The sequence below is a fragment of the Bufo bufo genome, chromosome 1 (assembly GCF_905171765.1).
Source record: "Bufo bufo chromosome 1, aBufBuf1.1, whole genome shotgun sequence".
NCBI lineage: Eukaryota > Metazoa > Chordata > Amphibia > Anura > Bufonidae > Bufo > Bufo bufo.
In genome coordinates this window covers 249,744,135-249,763,339 of record NC_053389.1, presented here as the reverse complement: position 1 = coordinate 249,763,339, position 19,205 = coordinate 249,744,135, and the positions used below count along the sequence as shown (strand labels likewise).

The 19,205-nt window shown below is 43.2% G+C and overlaps 1 protein-coding gene across 2 annotated transcripts in view; it reads right to left on the bottom strand.

Moving 5' to 3' along the window:
* The window catches only part of CHRM2 (cholinergic receptor muscarinic 2), a 224,418-nt gene extending 205,701 nt beyond the window's left edge, over positions 1-18,717 (bottom strand). For both annotated transcript variants that reach the window (XM_040438406.1, XM_040438404.1), the window contains exon 1: positions 18,255-18,717. The gene's annotated coding sequence lies outside the window, so the exon portion shown is untranslated. The remainder of the gene's footprint in view (positions 1-18,254) is intronic.
* Between the last annotated feature and the right edge of the window lie 488 nt (positions 18,718-19,205).

Below are 19,205 nucleotides of genomic sequence, written 5' to 3'. Positions count from 1 at the left end.
GAAAATATTATTTTACTGAAAGAGTAGTAGATGCTTGGAAGAAACTTACAGCAGTTGCGGTTGTAAAATCCTCAGTGAATGTAACCATGCCTAGGGTAACATATATCTATCCTAAGAGGAAAAATATATAATATAATAAGGACAGACTAGATGGACCATGTGGGCTCTGCCACCATCCATCTATGCCTCTACTGTATCTCTAGGACCTGAACAGGTCCCTTTTGGAAAGGAACAACCATGGACAGGTCCATGAGTGGTCAGTAGACATCTCCTTCATGCCTGATAATTACACCCCCGGTTACTTGGCCACCCACCTGCGCTCCACCTCCATTACCCGGCAAATAGGGATTTTTAAAGACATTAAGTTTTCATCGTATAAGTGAGATAAACAAGGTCCCCTCGGAATCCACCAGCTGTTCCCTGCTGCTCTTCAAAGAAAGAGGGAAGCATTTCTCATGTATACTTTACTCTGTCTGGCTTCTGTTTTCATCTTCAGTGTATAAGCTTCAGAAGTCTTTGAAGGCTAAAAATATACCGTATCCAAGCATTTAACCCAGTGATTCCCTCTCCTTAATCTGGGTGAATTTCCCCTCCGAGTCTCTGGGCATAGACAGATCTGTGACAAAATTTTTAGAACAAAAATTTCTGAGACCTTTTTGTTTTGTTTTTTGTTTGTATTTTTATAGGATACACCACATGTCTAATCAGGGGAAATTGTCTCTCACTGATCCTGAGATTGGAGTTCCAGTTGGAGTGGTGGCAACACATTAGTATCTAGTCCGTGCTCTCCTATACTATATTAGAGAATGACCACACATTACCTTTCCATGATAACGAGGAAACTGTTCACTGCCTATGCCTGGAATCTGTGCTAATTCCATCAAAATGCTCATTATAATAAGACAAATATGTCAAAACTGAACCAGGCGGTGTAAAATCAGTCAGTAGGATAAGTCGACTTAGTTTGCAACTCTGCTTCATATTCACATGATATTTGTAATGAAACACTGCATGCATATTATCTGGTCTCCCGGTCTCCTTCTCTGCCTACAAGTCACTGTGATTACAGTAGTATGACCCATCCTCCCCTTTCTACTTACTCACGGGCAGGCAGTTTCTGCTCCTTTGTTTCACGCCCTTCTATTTCCTATTGGGTATAGCAAGAAGTGTACAGACAGACCCACTGCAGAGATTACCCCCCCCCCCCCCCATCATATGGCATTGGGTCAGTTAATACATTTCCACCCTTTCCTTCTCACAGGAAGGTTAGTGACCATGTTTTTTGTTATTTTACACAAAGAGACAAAAACCCACAAACTTATGTTTTTCAATGCATTACCCTTTAAGGAACACTCCAAAAAAAAAAAAAAACCTTCTGCAATGCCTAGTGCAGGGTGCACCTCATGCACCTTTAGGCCCCCCTGCAATAAGCATAACAAAGTACGGTATATCCATTTTTCTGGGGTGTGCCCTTTAAAGAACCCAAGAAAGATGAGTCTTCCCTTGAAGTCCACCCCTCTCTCACATGATTCTGGTCGGATAGTGACATTGAAGTGATGATTGCTGGAGCCGGGAACACTGAGTACACATTCCTAGCCCCGAGCAGCGCACGCCGTTAATCACATTGCCAGATTTTCACTAATCACCCTTACCACATTCACAATATATCATAATGATAAGTATTTGCCAATTAGCAGAATGTGAGAACGCAGAGTAATACCTGAACACGTGAAGAATATTTACTGCTCTGTCGAGCATCTTCTGGAAGGAGGACTATTACAGCTTCTTAAAGGAAATTGGCAGGTACCCAACCATACTCACTAATGGGCACCCGGAGTACGTACGTCAACTCCAGCAGGATCTTAACTGTAGGCAAACGACTGCAGGCGGCTCAGGATATAACACCGCGGAGCGCTGGTCTGCAAGCAGAGCAAAACTGTAGTTGTGTTCTTCAAAATGCACTCAACAGATTCTGATGTAGCAGAGCTGAATTTTCTGAGATAAGATAATGCTGTGTCCTTTATTGCTGTATCGCAGTCTTTCGTAAAATTCACAGATAACACATGTAATGTCATCATAAATGGCGCCTAATGGCCCAGCTCTGATAGTAAACTCAGCTCTGCTCCAGGGGCCAAAATCAAAGCAGTACTAGTGCAGGTCCTTCTGACAGGTGTCCAGGCAAATAGGAGGGCCTGTCACCCACCCAACTGTCGCTGCATAGGAGCCATGTAACTTCACTTAGAAAGGGTTAGGGACCTGTTCAATAAGCAATGAGGTGCAAACCCGGTTCCCATCGTGGTGCCTGTCACTGACACCAACTAGTATGTTGTATCCCTTCTCCAATGGGCCCACTACATGTATGGTATGAGCTGTCAGATAACAAGTTCAGCTCTGCTACCTCAGTAGAAAATAGATTATGTATTTTCAAAGCTGCTTTGATAGTCAATGTAAGCCAAGGGTTGTTCAGCCACTACCAAGCTTTTCAGACATGGCCATGTTCCTAAGATATTCTAGAAAAAAGTAATTTCTCTAGTTTTATTGGTTTCTGGGAAAGCTGGATGATACACTGAGATTGTCATCAAACCTCCTTCTGGGTTGGGTGACATCAATACAGAAAATACAACAATTTCCGGTAGGCTTGGACTGGCCCACAGGGGTACAGGTGAATTCCCCGGTGGGCCCCTAGTCTCCCACCCCCTGCACAAGTGGCACATAACACAGTAGACTTATACATATATTCAATGTACGGCCCCTCCACCAGCCTATGTTCATATAAAAAACCTTATAGGTTATTAAAGAAACTCCCCAGTTTATTATAGACCCCATCAGAGCTAAAATGACTTCTAGATATAGAGGAAAGCTGCCTGTGTCCTCCTCTCCCCAGGACCTACCTTCTCAAAGAGCTACAGGGTCCCCCATCATCTGGTAGCATCTTGCTGGTGTGTGAGCAGGTAATATTTGAACGTATCCGTACAGTAGGCCCCCACAATAAATAATACAGGTGGGCCCTAGGCACCCCAGTCCGACACTGGTTCCCACTGGTTCCCACACAAGTTATTATCATCTTGTTTTCCTAGACTAGTGATGAGTGGCATAAAAAATATTCGAATTTGCGATATTTCGTGAATTTTTGGCCGAATATTCGCCATAAATTTGCAAATTCGATCCTTCGTGATCTCCAGTCATTGTTTACTTGATTGCGAAAATTGGCAATGTAATATATTCGCGATTAGAATATTCAACACTATTGGCGAATACGAATATACAGTGTATAGCACCATACTCTAAATATTCGTGCATTCTCGAAGTGGCGATATTCGCGATTAAAATTTGCGATTCGAATATTCGCGCTCAACACTATCCTAGACTACTGAATCGCAAACCAGTCTAGTTATGAAGTGGTATGGACATATAGGATATATCTTGGACAGGTTTTCCACTCAGGAGCATGAGAAAGCGGAGTAATGATCAATCTGAACACCATTAAAGCTCCGACCAGAGCGGTCACCCAGCTTTCTAAGGGCCCTGCTGAGTGACAACTTGGCAGCACCCATAGTGGTTGTTGTCCGACAAACCTGTCTTGCTCTGCTGCAGTACGGGATAGTGAGACATAATCAGGAAGATTTTCCATTCAGAAGCGCGGGAAAGCTGGGTGCTGTAATATTTATTCCAAGTTATTGGTGCGTGTCTGTATTGAGGCACACATGTTTCATGCTGTGACGTCTCCGGTTTATGCTCCTGTCCCAGAATTGCGTCAAGTAAGGTTTAATTCTGAGCCTGCTCCAGGGGGGATGACTCAGGCTACACATAAATGGCTCCCTGCCTATAAATGTACCAGTACAGAATCAATGTGTGTGTATATCTATATATATATATATAAATGGTGTCTGCGTATTGCGTGTGGGTATTATAGGTTCAGAAAACTATTTGCACCCACTGCCTATTAAAGCGAAGCCCCTTGTAATTAACCTTGGCTCTACAGATAACGAATATAAATATATAGCAGCTCTGTCACATACTTCCACTACCACTAATTCTGTGCAGTATATGTACAAAAGTCTGCTACAGCTACTTGGAAACCACCATGAAGTAGGTGGCTGCTGATGGATCATATGAATTACTATATTAGAAAATAAAAGCAAATACAAACCTTGCCCAGGCAAATAGACCCGCAGCCAAGGCCGGACCCCATACTGCCAGCTACAACTAGCCTACTTGCTGACAGTTTCTATGGAAAAACTAGAATTGTTTTCCATACACTGCACAGAGAAAAACATGTGGAACGGTAACACTGATGAAGATACGTTGTATGGATGGATATTAGTACAAATGGGAGAAGCAGAGTGTAACACAGGGATTCTCTCTCTTTGAGGTTCATTTGGAAACCACTGCTACCCCATCCTGACATTCAGGATGGTACACTATTATAGAAATGTAGTCATACATATACAGTATATAGGCTACTTTCACACTCGCGTCTCAGTTACAGGAAATATATGAGATTTGAACTTTTTTTTTCATAAACAGCACCTCTCTTGTCCATGTGGATGCCTGTGGTATTGCAGCTCAGCCTCAATCACCGACTAAGCTGCCATACCAGACACATTCACATGGATGGTGCTGATTCTGGAAGGAGCCCTATACAACACCTTCCAACCCTGAACCACCCTTCATTCTTCACTCCCATGGCTCTATGGTTTACCACATATAACGGGGAACATTTCAGCAATCATTGGGATCAGGTATTATGCTAGCAATGATTGATGAATACCATGAATCCTTCTCTCAAATCCGTAGACATGCAGGAAGGGGTAGAAGAGGGTTAATCCACCAACTTCTGCAGCTTCGTCCCCCCCAAGTCTGCCCCCAATTTAAGATAAACTCACACACAATGGGAAAAGTAGAGTATGTGACTCTCATCTCTCCGCGCCTGTTTCCCGGCGTTGCTGTGAAATGCTTGGAGTCAGTCTGCACCCTTTACAGGCTGCTCACCCATAGCTAACAAGGTTACTTGGAAAGGCAACAAGCTAGGCAGATAATGCCAGTTAATGAGGACTCCAGTGACACGTGCTTTGAGGCGTACATTGTAGAATGCGCACAAAAGGGTTAAAAGGTTCTTCACTGGTAATAATAAGGTAGTATCTTTGTGTAGAAAGGTATGCAGCAACCTACAGAGTAATGAAGGCTGATGAGCCAGTTTCAGTAGATGAGTTTACCTCTGGTGGGAACATTCTGTACTGATGCCAGGGCGCAATTTCGTGAGAAGGAGATGTCAGTTCCACTCAATGGACAGAAGAGCGAATCCTCAATGTTCTAACCTAGTCCCATAACAGAACTCCCTGCCCCTGTCTTAAGGACATGGACACTCTGTCTTCGAAATTTCCCCTTTTAGAAAAAGTAGTGTACTATGGAGACCGTTTGGATGTCATACATGGGTCTGCCTCTCCATGCTGGCTCATAAAGGGTGTATGTATCCCCCCCTGCCCGCATGATGTCTATGTTGTCTTCATTCACAATCACAAGGGGGCAGCCACATGGGGAGAATTTTCCTCAGCGAAGATGCATTTTGGTGATGATTTTGCTGTGGATCTGCCATGGATTTTACCCTCTGCTTTGCAAAGGGTGTAATTCAGCAGGACTGTAACTAAGTACAACCTGTTAGTATGGGATTTCTATATTTAAAACATTTCTCACCAAAACAGCGAAATGAGGATAGATCGTTTGATAGCCCCTGTGACTATGTGCTACAGTATGCCATCAAGGTAGACTTCCACTTTCTATCACTATTGGCTTCTACTGTATACACTGGGGTCAGGGTCAGCAGTCATGCTATTATCATCAAATGGCAAGATTAAAATGAAAGCAGGGGCGTAGCTATAGGGGAAGCAGGTGTTGGACCCCCACTGATCTGATATTGATGACCTATCTAGAGGATAAGTCATCAATATCTTTAGCCTGAAGAACCCCTTTGAGCTAGATTGTTTAAAGGGCATCTGTCAGCAGATTTGTACCTGTGAAACTGGCTGACCTGTGGCATGTGTGCCTGGCAGCTGAAGGCCTCTGTGTTGATCCTAGAGGCTCATTTGCATATATAAAGAATTTTTCGCAGCAATGCGGGCACATATGAACATGGGACCAACACAGATGCCTTCAGTTGCCAAGTGCACATGTTACATGTCAGCCAGTGTCATAGGTACAAATCTGCTGACTGATTTGTACCTATGAATTGTCTCACTTTTACTCCAGCGAGGGGTAATGTACAGTCGTGGCCAAAAGTTTTGAGAATGACACAAATATTAGTTTTCACAAAGTTTGCTGCTAAACTGCTTTTAGATCTTTGTTTCAGTTGTTTCTGTGATGTAGTGAAATATAATTACACGCACTTCATACGTTTCAAAGGCTTTTATCCACAATTACATGACATTTATGCAAAGAGTCAGTATTTGCAGTGCTGTCCCTTCTTTTTCAGGACCTCTGCAATTCGACTGGGCATGCTCTCAATCAACTTCTGGGCCAATTCCTGACTGATAGCAACCCATTCTTTCATAATCACTTCTTGGAGTTTGTCAGAATTAGTGGGTTTTTGTTTGTCCACCCGCCTCTTGAGGATTGACCACAAGTTCTCAATGGGATTAAGATCTGGGGAGTTTCCAGGCCATGGACCCAAAATGTCAACGTTTTGGTCCCCGAGCCACTTAGTTATCACTTTTGCCTTATGGCACGGTGCTCCATCGTGCTGGAAAATGCATTGTTCTTCACCAAACTGTTGTTGGATTGTTGGAAGAAGTTGCTGTTGGAGGGTGTTTTGGTACCATTCTTTATTCATGGCTGTGTTTTTGGGCAAAATTGTGAGTGAGCCCACTCCCTTGGATGAGAAGCAACCCCACACATGAATGGTCTCAGGATGCTTTACTGTTGGCATGACACAGGACTGATGGTAGCGCTCACCTTTTCTTCTCCGGACAAGCCTTTTTCCAGATGCTCCAAACAATTGGAAAGAGGCTTCATCTGAGAATATGACTTTGCCACGACTGTAGAAAGTGCAGTAACATCTTAACGTGTTCTACTTAAAGACCAAAAGTAGAACTGACTTATAAATTTCCCCTCATCATAAATTTCCCTCTTAGTCTGCGACATCTAACATCCTATACATCCTCACAGTCATAACATTTCCCAAGCTGTTAACTAACATGAGTAGACAGGTCACTGCACATCACAAAATCAGCATACTCCTCCTCTCCTGAAATCCCCCTCATTCATTTATTTTCTGTCTTTGACCCTTCCATTTTTCCATCCTCAAAACAACTGACCTCTTACTTACAGCTCTGTCCTCGCCAACATCTTCAGGTCACTGCTTCCCACAAGATCAACACATCCCTCTCCTGCTGCTGGTTTACTGCAGTGATTTATCCATTCCCACTGTAGAACTTGTGATCATTCTTATAATATCATTGGCTTCAATAGGTTTCATCTCCACCTGTCTACACCCTATTAGAGACGGTCAGGGGGAGTCTCTTGTTCAGACTCTCATCCATTACCCACAGTCTATAAGTATACCGGCCACAGCACTCATCCAACTTGGGCCTTTTGTAGGGTGCTCATCCCATTCTGGCCCAACTCCATCTAGGGACCTGGTATCTCAGATACAGAAAAAGATTTCAGACGGCACTCCAGTTGCAATTAAACAAGAATTTCTTTATCCAGCCAAAAATAGTGCATTACTGTTACAGCAAAGTTTCAGGCCACAACATGATCTGGCTAGGGTGGCCACTGGCTTCACCCCAGAAAGCCAGACCTCACCAGCCACGCCCCCCAAACTGATAAACCCCGCCCCTGCTCTGTGAAGCCACGCCCCCCCCCCCCCTCACTGGCTGTAAAAAAACTAATGGAAGAAGAGAGAAGAAGTTTCTAAGGGGAAGGTGAGCTGGGGGCAGCCGGGGTGCTTCTATCCCCCTCAGTCAGCCACAGGGAGCCATCGGATGGAAACAGGGAGCCTGAAAACCGGACTGTCCGGACTAAAACCGGATGTCTGGTCACCCTAGATTCGGCCCTTTGTCAAACCAGTTTGTGTTTGCACCTGCAGAGGCGGATTGGCCACAGACCTTACAGGGAAATTTCCCAGTGGGCCGATGCCCAGGGGTCCGCTCAAGCCCCCCTCTATGCCGCTGGCCGGTTAGATAATAAGCTCTCAGCGGTAATTAACACTGTGAGAATCAAGTACTCATGTACCCGGCCAGTGACACATGTCCTCCTGAATTCAATAATGGCCCACATCTCACCTCCTAAGCCCCCTGCTCCAAATCTTAATCAGAGACAACTGGACGAGGAGGGGAACAGAAAATGGCATCTATTGATGGCCAACACAAAGGGAAAGCTTTTGGTACCCTGCCCCCTGTCAATTTAGACAATCCTACAACATGGGGCCGCTTTGAGTTTTTTTTTCCAGGGCCACTTTAAGTTCCCAATCGACCCCTGTGCACCTGGTTTGGGATTGATAACTGGAGTGCCGTCTGAAATCGTTATCTGTATCCATTACCCAGAGTAATATGCAGCCACAACGTGCTTATCTCCCTCAGAAAGACCTGGCATGTCTGTGCATTACGCCTCATACGCATGACAGTCTCTGTTTGACGCTACAAATATCGCGGATCTGTTAAATACGGATGCTGTCCATTCTGTATCCACACTTTTTGTGGACCCATTGACTTTAATGGGCCTGCATTTTGCGGAAGAGTATAGGACGTGTTTTGTCATTTTGCGGAATGGATATATATACGGATGCGGAAAACACACACCTTCCATATGCTTTCTGCATCCATATGTCCGTTTTGCAAAAAAGCAGTCTATGTCCGCAAAATGTGGACCACAGACCCATTTAAAACAATGGGTCTGCAAATAAAATGCGGACGGCACATGGACTGCATCCATGCTTTGAGGATCTGCGGTTTTGGAACTGCAAAATGGATACAGTCATGTCCATGGGGTCCTTAGGTTACAATCACATGACCGTATTTTTGGTCCGTGTCCAATCCGCATTTTTGCCAAACGCACTTAGACCCATTTATTTCTATGGGGTTGTTATAGAACATGTCCTATTCTTATCCGTTTTGTGGACAAGAATAGGTATTTCTTTAATAGAGTCTGTGGAAAGTGCGGGGTGCACACGGACAGATCCGTATTTTGCAGATCTGTGTTTTGCTGACTGCCAAACGGATATGGCCCTGTGAATGTAGCCTTGGACCTCCCATGATCAAACTAGAAACTGTGTTGTGGTGGCACTGCCTGAAAACGGAACATTTGCTGCCAAGTTGCCAGACAGATTACAGCTGATCACTGGAGGTGCCAGCAAGGGGATACTCTGTGATCATCTTCTTTCCCAGGAACCCTTCAAGAAGAAGGAATTGTCTGCGGGGTGTTCCGTTTCCGCCCACTTCAAAATATACTCCATAGAAATAGTATAACAGGGTAATAATGTACACTCTACTTTTAGGCTCTAAGTCCGTTTGGGCCAAATCAGACAAGACTCAGCTGTAGGGCGACTGAGTCTCTTTTCTTTCCACCTTGCTTGATAGCGATCTGGATGTCCAGAGGATCTGTATCGAGCGTTAGGTCATCTTTCGCCCATAAACACAGAGACAAGGGGCCAAAAGCTGAAATTGTCCGGAGTGATAACTACTTGGACTCTCTCTCTGTGATCTCAAGGCAAAGGCAATGTAATAATTGTCATCTCAAAAGGCGACAACGCCGAGCCTGATTCTCCTCCTGCTGCGTAAAGCTGTCAACGCTTTGTAAGGGCGCAGATAAAAATAAGTTTCACCTCATTATAATTGATTTCCTATGCTAATGAGCTCTCATTATCTTGTTTTAAGTACTGCTGGCATACAATACTTTTAAAGAATATCAGATAAAAAAAAAGGTTGAGTTCTGCTCAACCGCAATGGTGGTGTCATGTCACTTATACCAGTACAGAGGGCGCCAGCATCAACAATTTAGAAGTGAAATGCCTATGGGGAGGGGGGGGGCGGTGTTAAGGGTCTTGCATCTGTACATGAAAATTTGACTTTATCACAGCTGCCTGATACCAGTCTTGTAGGATTGTATTACACAAAAGGTCATAGTAATCCTATAGGTACATGTCCTAGGGCAAAACAGATTAATATTTAGAATAAACCTATGTCAACCTGCAGGGGCTTGCTCAACCCCTTCAGAAGTGTGAGGAGAATAAGCTGATCATAGAGTGGACCTCAAGTGATCAGCTTTCATCTAAAGAGGTGCAAATTCTTATTGTCTCTGGAGTGCCCCCACAGGTAAAATGAAGCATTGCATGGAGGCCATTTAAAGGGTAACTGTCATGTTTTAAAAAAAAAATCAATTCTAGCATATATTACTGCTGAAGCAGCATTATGCATAAAGCAATCTTTAGTTTCTTCACCTACCACTGTTTTTCTTGAGTTTTTCCCTTAGTTACGGCTCTTTAAACATTTACAATATGAGGACCTTCTCAAGATGGCTCCTCTGTCAGTTCTCTGAGGCCAAAACTGCTTTCCCTCACTTCCCATAGACACTTGCTGTAGCCAGCAGCTCCCTGCCAGCCAATCATATTGGATTACTGAGAGACACGCCTCCTCACTCTGAAGCCTAATGCAGGCATGCAGTGTGAAGGACCACCCCTCTGTCTATCTGTCTTCTTAGCTGGAGACAGACAAACCATAGCAACTGTCTTTTAAGGGAGCAGTGAAAAGGGACAGAGGACATTAATGAAAGCTGTTATTATAAGGTAATGACAGATCTTTTGACAATCATTGAAAGACTAACTCAGGTATACATGCCTAGCTCTAATAAACTAGCAAATAAAAAATATGGCAGTTACCCTTTAACTCAACAATACATGGAGGAGTCAGGCCATCCATCGCTGAATAACTGGTGGAGGTCCTGAATTAGGGACACCCTTTTATTAAGTCTGGATTTCATAAATGGGCATTGGAAAGTTGGTTTTCTAAATCATTCATTGTCCCCTCACCCATTTTTTTTATACCAAGGGCTCCCAATCTATGACACAGAGGAGAAGCATGGGGTACCCAGTCTAGACAACAATGCTCCTTAACACTGGATCTGTTATCAATGACACGTGAAAGGCAAGTGGCTAATTAGCCCAAGGATTAGGCTATGGAGACCCTTTTTCTTCTGTATAGACCTTTGTTTCTGTCAGTGTACGCTGCAAGTCGAGCATTTTATTCAATGCAATGCTGTTTCAGTAGCTGCAATCTGTAGGGGCTCCAGGAATACATACACCTTTGGTTTTGGCTATGTGTCAGTGTACAGTGCAATTCTAGCATTTTATTCAATGCAATGCTGTATCCATGTCTACCATCTATAGGGCTTCCTGGAATACACTGAACGTGAAGCCCAAGCGTCGTATGCCTACCAGCTTAGAATAAGAAAAATAAAACTGAAATTCACAGACGGATTTCATAGCTGCACCCAAATGCGTTTTTAGCCTTGAAATCCCCAAATTTACAGAAGAAGCTGGTGGAGGGGATAAATGATGTGAGGAAGGATCAGTGAGAATCTGTGAGATCTGATGGACTGACAAGATAAAACTCCAAGGGAAGACTTCTGTCCAGGCTTTTATTTCATTCTACATTTTTAAATGGAATGTTTTTCATGTTATTTTTTTCCCCTGACAAATCCCTGAAGGTTCTTTAATCCGGACGGTTCTGTCTGCTGCAATCGCACAAAGTCTTCCAACAAATTGCAGTTTCCGCTCTTAACATGATCTTGAGGAGCAGTGAAAAGTCAAGCTCCATGTATCAATTCGCAGAGCGTCCGTTATGTCTCACGGAGCCTCAGGATTCGCTAATTGGAGGATGGACAGAGAGATTACAATATCTAAACTGATAATAATACTAATAACAATAATGTTTTTAATATTTTATATATTGTTTTACTTTTTAAATTGGACTGCCAGTAATTGTCAATTCTGTTAGGATTACAAGATATACAGGGGAATAATCGTACTAATAATATCAAAAAGATGAATAATGATGTAAATAATTGGCTTTAGAGATAGACTGTGATAATAAAATGGATAATAACCACATAATTAGAATAATTAATTAATACACACATAATAATTATTTTTGCTTCTTGTTTACTCTTCAGATTAGGGCTCGTTCACACGAACGTGTGAAGCCCGTGCCCGTGCTGTGGTCCGCAATGCACGGGCACAGTCCGTGGGGCACCCGCATGGGGATCGTGGACCCATTCACTTGAATGGGTCCGCGATTCCTCCATTCCGCAAAAAGATAGAGCAAGTTCTATCTTTTTGCGGTGCGGAAGCACGGAACGGAACCCCAGACAGCACTCTGTATGAATGGGTCCGCATCCGTGATGCGGAATGGCCACGGAACGGTGCCCATGTATTGCGGATCCGCAAATGCGGTCCGCAATACGGAAACGGGCAGCACACATTCGTGTGAACGAGCCCTTAGTCAGATTAAGGTATCTATGGTGGTCAGGGTTGTAGCTGTGGGAGTTGCAGGGGTAGCAGTCGTACCTGGGTCCTGATGTTTAAAGGGGGCTCCTCTGCCACATAGGAAAACATCAGTGTGGTAGATGGCACATGGAAGGCGGGGGCGCTATTCCGGATTTGATATGAAATAATAATATAATATAATAATGATAATAATGTATTGTTGTTATTAGCACAAAATAAACAAATAAGATAATATTGAAAGATAATATTAATGCTACTACTACTAAATAAATATGATTAAAAAAAAAGTAAGGCTACATTCACACGAGAGGGTAAAATGGTCGTGTGACGTCCATTTTCAGAATCAAGTGAATTCAATGGGGCTATGCACATACTGTTTGCTTTTTAAAGGCGAGTGAATAGTGGCTGTCAAAAAATAGGACATGTCCCATTTTTGTCCCTTTTCACAGGCAAGTGAAGTCAGTGGGACGGTTTTTAATGGCCATTTATATGAGTGCACCCATCTACTGGCCATTAAAAATGGGGGCACTAGAAAATGGGGGCACTTTCAGGGGTTAAAATAAAAAAATAAAAAAACCACACACAGCTAATCCACTTGCATGCACGGGACACTCGCTTCTCATTGAATGAAGCAGGACCTGCGCTCCCAGTGTGATGACGTCATCATGCTGGGACAGCAGGTGCTGCAGCATTCAATGAAGAGTGCGTGTCCCTCACATGCAAGTGCATGAGATCAGTATTTTTTATTATTTTTATACACAAGCTCTTTATACTGGGAGCCACTAACAGGGGCATTATTAATACTGGGGCCCACTAAAGGGGGAATTATTAATACTGGGTGCCTCTAAGGAGGCATTTATAATACTGGGGGCCTCTAAGGGGGCACTAATCATACTGGGGGCCTCTAAGGGGGCATTAATCATACTAGTGGCACTATGGTGGGGGATTTGATGTCCAGGGGGCACTAGGGGGGGCATTATGTATACTGAGGGAACTGCAGAGGTTGGGATTAAAAAAAAAACAAAAAAAAACGCCAATTGAATTAATTTGTTTTTAATGGCCATTAAAAATAGATGCAAACGGCTGTTAAAAACGAACCGACGGCCAGAAAATGGAAGCAAAAATGGTTGAAAAATGGCCACGAAAAACTGACAGTGTGTTGTGTGAACGTAGCCAAATTGTGTGAAGTAGTATTAGCAATATTTAAAATAATTATTATCCATATATGAGTATTATTAGTAAAACGACCAAAAATAATAATAATTACTAAAGGTTATTAATAACAAAGCTCCTAATAATAAGCCACAGATTGAAACTAGAACCCCAAGAGCTTGCAGTCTAACAACGCCTCTTTTCGCCACCCCCCACTTCTCCTGAAGTGTTTGTCCAGCTTTTATTTCAGCGGACCTGGCTTTGTTTTGGAACAAGATGCGGCCTGATAGCGAGGGGGCGACGTAGAAGATTTTACCTAAGAGCCATTAGAATATTAAGCTGTTGAGCGTCTTGAGTGAGATCCAGCTTGGCACAAGGCTTCGCCTCTATAAATCTAGATGTGCAGGCACTAATGAAAACACATCCTGCAGAGAAATCCACTGTTGCGGTATTCTCCCTGAGCCAGAGGCCTCTGCGCTCTATTCCGTAAACTTCTCTACTTGTTGATTACACTTCCCAGGGCGGCTCCGCGCAGTAGGCTTAACCGCAGTCCTATGTAAAACCACACACAACCCACGGCGATACCACGATGAACTGTGCCATGCTCGATAACAAGCGTAGCACTGCTACATCTGACAAACCCAACGTTGCTTAACATCAATGTATCTCAACAGGTTAGAACATTAGAGAAATATGGTGTTAAGCACAGCGAATACTAGATCTCTTCTACTACGTACAGTGACGACGCTACTCGGCAAGTAGATTAAGCCTTACAGTAATCCATTCACAGATGTAGTAGAGTTTATAATGAAGTGGCAAGTAGTGACATACACATGATGGCAAAGTGAGCTCTGCTACACCAGGTAGACTCAGCCCTGCAGAATATGTAGTTTCTATTAGGCTTCATGTGTCATTTAAATGTCACAATGAGGTCTGCCACATGTGTAACATCCAAGTCTGTATAAGGGCTCGTTCACATTTGCATTGAGCTTTCCTTCTACTAAAGAACAGAAATAGCGCGGGGAAAAAAACGGATCCATTAAACGTATTGAATGACGGATGCAAACTGCACATATTCCGTTTCTATCCATCATCCATTGACATTCATGCAAAAAAACGAAAAGCTCCATTCTGTCATGTACGGACAGGGCTCTTTCTTCAGCCAAAAATATAGACATGACGGAGTGTACCCTGGGACACGAACCAAGCATAGCGGACGCTCTAAGGCACCCATTCAAAACAGACACTTGGTTCAGATCTTCTGATGGATCAGGAGAAATGAAAGCTCAATGCAGATGTGAACGAGTCCTTAGCTCAACATTTTTATGTACTATTCCATGTTGGTGTCATTGGGCTTCATGTGTCAATGTAATGAGGCAAATTGCATAGTCAGCTCTGCTACATATGTAAAATGATTGCTGTGCTGTTGTTACAGGTTTTCATTTGTCAATAGCTCTGCTACATCTGTACTATTTAAGTCTTGACATTCCAATATACAGTTCTCATGTTGTTGCTATTCGGGCTTTGGGTGTCATTGTAACCGGCACTGCTTCATCTGTCTAGTTTTTGTTGAGCTCAACAATCCTAGATGCTGTTGCATTGCTGTTACCACTGCCCTTCATTTGTTAACGTACCCACGAGTAGAACGGCAAAGTCAGCTCAGCTACATCTGTAACATTCCAGAGTGTATCTGTAACATTCCAGTCTGTACTGACTGTACTCAGCAATCCTATATACGATATACCGTTCCCATGTTCACCGTCACTGAGTCAAATGACTACATCTGTACTATTCCAGTGTGGTTTACCTCTGTCCATACTCACTGCTCACAGACATGGCAGAACCAGGAGGAAGAACAGTTACACAGATTTGAGGCATGGTGCCAACCCTAAGGGCGTCATATATTGTGAATAGTGGATGAGGCTGCGAAAAGACAATGACCAATGAGTCCTAATGTAAACCTACTGACCAATGGGCACCAGTGACGGAAAGTAATGCATCCGTCATCCCATCCACCACTGGAACCCATACAGGGCTGAGTCTTCCCAATACAAGTCCATCCACAACCTGCTAAAGTTTGCCAGATAGAACCATGCCCGAGCCACAAGATAATAGACAGATAGATAATTGTTAGATAGATAGATAGATAGATAGATAGATAGATAGATAGATATATAGATAGATAGATAGATAGATATGAGATAGATAGATATGAGATAGATGATAGATAGATAGATAGATAGATAGATAGATATGTGATATATAGATAGATAGATAGATAGATAGATAGATAGATAGATAGATTGATAGATAGATAATAGATAGATAGATAGATAGATAGATAGATAGATAGATAGATAGATAGATAGATAGATATTAGATAGATAGATAGATAGATAGATAGATAGATAGATAGATAGATAGATAGATAGATATGGGATAGACAGATATGGGATAGATAGATAGATATGATATAGATAGATATGAGATAGATGATAGATAGATAAATAGATAGATAGATAGATATGTGATATATAGATAGATAGATAGATAGATAGATAGATAGATATGAGATATATAGATAGATAGATAGATAGATAGATATGAGATAGATAGATAGATATGAGATAGATAGATAGATAATAGATAGATATTAGATAGATATGAGATAGATAGATAGATAGATAATAGATAGATAATAGATAGATAGATAGATAGATAGATATATAGATAATAGATAGATAGATAGATAGATAGATAATAGATAGATAGATAGATAGATAGATAGATAGATAGATAATAGATAGATAGCTAGATAGATATGAGATAGATAGATAGATAGATAGATAGATAGATATGAGATAGATAGATAGATAGATAGATATAGATAGATAGATAGATAGGTAGATAGATAGATGCAGCGTACTCAAGTTGTGCGACATAGATAGATATGAGATAGATAGATAGATAGATAGATAGATAGATATAGATAGATAGATAGATAGATAGATATTAGATAGATATGAGATAGATAGATAGATAGATAGATAGATAGATAGATATGAGATAGATAGATAGATAGATAGATAGATAGATAGATATGAGATAGATAGATAGATAGATATTAGATAGATATGAGATAGATAGATGATAGATCCATAGGTTCATTATACATATATATGACCAAGGGAGCGATCATAGCCTGTGTCCCACCACTTGTCTGGATGGTTGAGTCTGGCAAAGAGAACATGAAAGCCTGTGGAAGCGAATGATCAAAGGCTCCGAAGATTAATCCCTTAACGCTCCCAATTTGCCCACTCTTGAGGTGCCTTACGCGCCGGTAACAAAGTCTTCCCCAATGTATAGAGAGATCATCACTTAATGTTCCCGGGCAGGAATATTAAAATGATCCTCTCCCCGGGTATAAATCATTAATGGTCTTCCAGTTTATATCATCCCTTTAATTAGAAGATCACCCCCCTCACCCCCCATCCCCAGGTCCATATATTACTGTGCGGTACATCGGACCCCATCACCCTGGTGCTCTCCTCCTAAATTATGGGGGGATTAACAATAGGTCCTTTGTATAATGGGTTTAGCCTACATATCCTTACAAAATCTCAACCGGCAAAAATGTTCTAGATTGTAGGAAACAAGATTCTGGAGATTCGGGAAGCGGATGGCGGTAGATAAATATGATGCCAAGGGGACAGATAAGAGAATAAGAAAAGGTTTTCCTTCAGCCTCCTGAGCTGAGTTGGGGAGATACGGGAATTAAGGGGGGGGGGGGGGGGGGGTGCACAGCAGATTAGTGACAAAGGACTCCCACTAGAATGTCAGACACGAGTGTACGTGGCCGTGGAACAGGTTGGTGCTATAGAAATAACGGAAAATAGGACATAATGAGATTGATCGATAGGGGACATTAACCCATTCCAGACCAAATCTGGTGACATCTATCTGGTGCGTATAACGCTACGTAATAAGTTAGCGCCATTGAAATGACAGGCGATAGATGACAGTATAGAGGTCAGGATGAGAAGGGGGTAAATCCTCTGCAGTCCAGATCAAGAACCAATTGGCACCACAATGGGTCAGAGATATTTCCCCTCTGCCAGGGGTAGGGGTGAATTTGGTGCGAATAGCAAGGGAGGAACCGAAACCCTTGTAGACCAAGCAAGGGCCACAGGTGGAGCGGTTTTACTGGAAATGAACCCCTCAAGGGAGGGGATGTGTGGACGGATGGCGGATTGATATCAACAGTCTGTAGAGTCTGGCACCTGAGCACAGCACGGCTAGGGGAGCAGGGCTGGCATCTCGCACCAGTTGAGTGGTGATAGGTGAAAGTGTTAAATGACTTCATTGCAAAATGCTGTTTGTCATTAGGGCTGACATTAATTAAGTAGAGCAATGTTAGCCTTGGGTGGGAAAGTGACAAATGACTGTAGTGGATTCCTGGGTTTCTGCAGAGGGAGCATCTGGTGTGACTTAGGCAGTCGACGACAGCACCTTCTGTGTCCCCACAGCAAGAGGTGCCAGTGACAGTGTCTACATGGGCAGCAAACAGTGGTGGGTCTACAAGAACATAACAAGACAAGCCACCTACCTGGCAAAGAGTTTTCTGCAAGTTGGACTCCCCACAGAGCAGCAGAGGTTGTTGGTGCAGTGCCCCCCACCCCAGTCATAAGAGGGTGCTGGGGTCTTTGGATAAGTCTCCCATCCTGTCTTCCTTGGAGCTGTGGGTGCTGAGACACTGGCAGGACAGGACGGTTAGAAGAGAAGTGTCATTGTCCTGGGTGATGATGGATGTTTCTCTGTGTCACATCCCTGCTGCTAATGCTTAGACACGCCTCTGCATGGGCACTGCCAACTTCATGTGCTCTCAGGCAAAGCAATGTGTGGAATGGCAGGGCTGTCTGCTGTCTGTCAGAGGCTTCACATTGAGAAGAATGCATCCATCTGGTTCTAAAGGTGAGGAAGGGGGGAGGTGGTGCCAGGTAGTGTCCCCTCACCGGGTGCCAGCTCCTGGCTGGTAGTGGTGTGCCCTGAGCTGCTGGCTGTGGACTGTGTGCAGTATTGCTGCGGCTCCTCCAATGAGATCTGCACTGCTCCCTGATTTGGTGGCTCTGGCTGAATAGGAAACGACTCTCTCCTCTGCCTCCTCTCCCTGTCACTCTCCTCATCACATTGCTCTGCTCTTTATTTCTCCATCCCTCCGTCTCTTTGTTACCTCTGCTCCTCTGTCTCTTTTTCACCTCCCTCTCTCCCTCATCTGTCTCTTTTATTCATTTATCTCTTTTCTCTCTCCTGGATAACACTCTCTCTCTCACCTACTGTCTCTGTGTGTCTATTTCTCAATGTCTCTGTCTCTCTGTCTCCCTACTGTCTGTGTAGACTTTCCCTCTCGTCTTGTACCTTTCTTTCCCCTAGATGGCTCTCTTTTCTCCTTGCTCTGTCTCTTTAAATGTCTCTCTTATTCCTCTATCTCTCAACTTTCTCGAAATGCTTTTCTTTTGCCCCTCTCTCAGTCTCCGTTAGGTCTCTCTCACCTGGTATC